This window comes from Salvelinus sp. IW2-2015, unplaced genomic scaffold, assembly GCF_002910315.2.
Source record: "Salvelinus sp. IW2-2015 unplaced genomic scaffold, ASM291031v2 Un_scaffold1174, whole genome shotgun sequence".
Taxonomy (NCBI): Eukaryota; Metazoa; Chordata; class Actinopteri; order Salmoniformes; family Salmonidae; genus Salvelinus; species Salvelinus sp. IW2-2015.
Genome location: NW_019942766.1, coordinates 22,199 through 24,526, shown reverse-complemented (window position 1 = coordinate 24,526; position 2,328 = coordinate 22,199). Strand labels below are relative to the sequence as shown.

The window sequence follows — 2,328 nt, the reverse complement described above, 5'->3', positions numbered from 1 at the left end:
ATATTTCATAAACTCAGCAAAAAAAGAAACGTCTCTCACTGTCAACTGCGATTATTTTCAGCAAACTTAACATGTGTAAATATTTGTATGAACATAACAGATTCAACAACTAAGACATAAACTGAACCAGTTCCACAGACATGTGACTAACAGAAATTGAATAATGTGTCCCTGAACAAAGGGGGGGTCAAAATCAAAAGTAACAGTCAGTATCTGGTGTGGCCACCTGCTGCATTAAGTCTGCAGTGAATCTCCTCCTCATGGACGGCACCAGATTTTCCAGTTTTGCTGTGTGATGTTACCCCACTCTTCCACCAAGGCACCTGCAAATTCCTGGACATTTCTGGGGGAATGGCTAGCCCTCACCCTCCGATTCAACAGGTCCCAGACGTGCTCAATGGGACACATATGGAATCATTTAGTAACCAAAAAACTGTTAAACAAATCAAAATATATTTTATATTTGATATTCTTCAAAGTAGCCACCCTTTGCCTTGATGATAGCTTTGCACACTCTTGGTATTCTCTCAACCAGCTTCACCTGGAATTTTATTTTATTTATTTTATTTCACCTTTATTTAACCAGGTYGGCCAGTTGAGAATAAGTTCTCATTTACAACTGCGGCCTGGTCAAGATAAAGCAGAGCAGTGCGACAAAAACAACAACAACACAGAGTTACACATAAACTTACAGTCAATAACACAATAGAAAAATCTATGTACAGTGTTTGAATGTAGAAGAGTAGGGAGGTAAGGCAATAAATAGGCCGTAGAGGCAAAATAATTACAATTTAGCATTAACACTGGAGTGATAGATGAGCAGATGATGATGTGCAAGTAGAGATACTGGGGTGCAAAAGAGAAAGAGGATAAGTAACAATATGGGGATGAGGTAGTTGGGTGTGCTATTTACAGATGGGCTGTGTACAGGTACAGTGACCGGTAAGCTGCTCTGACAGCTGATGCTTAAAGTTAGAGAGGGAGATATAAGACTCCAGCTTCAGTGATTTTTGCAATTCGTTCCAGTTATTGGCAGCAGAGAACTGGAAGGAAAGGCGGCCAAAGTAAGTGTTGGCTTTGGGGATGACCAGTGAAATATACCTACTGGAGCGCGTGTTACGGGTGGGTGTTTTTATGGTGACCAGTGAGCTGAGATAAGGCGGGGCTTTACCTAGCGAAGACTTATAGATGACCTGGAGCCAGTGGGTTTGGCGACGAATATGTAGTGAGGGCCAGCCAACGAGAGCATACAGGTCGCAGTGGTGGGTAGTATATGGGGCTTTGGTGACAAAACGGATGGCACTGTGATAGACTACATCCAGTTTGCTGAGTAGAGTGTTGGAGGCTATTTTGTAAATTACATCGCCAAAGTCAAGGATTGGTAGGATATTCAGTTTTACGAGGGTATGTTTGGCAGCATGAGTGAAGGAGGCTTTGTTGCGCAATTGGAAGCCGATTCTTGATTTAACTTTGGATTGGAGATGTTTAATGTGAGTCTGGAAGGAGAGTTTACAGTCTAACCAGACACCTAGGTATTTGTAGTTGTCCACATATTCTAAGTCAGAACCGTCCAGAGTAGTGATGCTAGTCGGGCGGGAGGGTGCGGGCAGCATTTGGTTTTACTAGCATTTAAAAGCAGTTGGAGGCCAAGGAAGGAGTGTTGTATGGCGTTGAAGCTCGTTTGGATGTTAGTTAACACAGTGTCCAAAGAAGGGCCAGAAGTATACAGAATGGTGTCGTCTGCGTAGAGGTGGATCAGAGAATCACCAGCAGCAAGAGCTTCACTATGGAATGCTGGAATGCTTCACTATGACGCGCCCACTGTGGGCCTCTATACATTGTAATATAGATGAGGAAGCTGTCTACAGGCATGAATAATTTGATATATATCCATAATCTTTTAGATATCCATAGATATTGTGTAGAATAGAAAGCCCCTCTGGATCCTCTCTCTGCACAGGAGGTGCTAGCCAGGTTGGGGTAATGGTGTGTCTATGCTGTGGCAATGTTACCTGGACTTTGCGGTTGGTATAACATTGTTTCTATTCTAGGGGCTTCCTGGTTATTGTAAACGTTGTTTCTACGTTGCGTGTATCTGGGTTGGTATACCGTTCTTTCTCTGTTGTGGCAATGTTACTTCAACATTAGAATAGTGTTTCTACTTTGGGGGCTACCTGGACATCATAGCGTTGTTTCTACGTTGGGTCTATAACGTTGTTTCTACGTTGGGGCTATAATGTTGTTTCTACGTTGGGGCCATAACGTTGTTTCTACGTTGGGGCTATAACGTTGTTTCTACGTTGGGGCTATAACGTTGTTTCTACGTTG

The 2,328-nt window shown here is 42.8% G+C and overlaps 1 protein-coding gene across 1 annotated transcript in view; it reads right to left on the bottom strand.

Moving 5' to 3' along the window:
• The window catches only part of LOC112069980 (E3 ubiquitin-protein ligase TRIM9), a gene marked incomplete at its 5' end in the record, with an annotated part of 25,626 nt that overhangs the window by 2,431 nt on the left and 20,867 nt on the right, over positions 1-2,328 (bottom strand). The gene's annotated exons all lie outside the window — the stretch shown is intronic.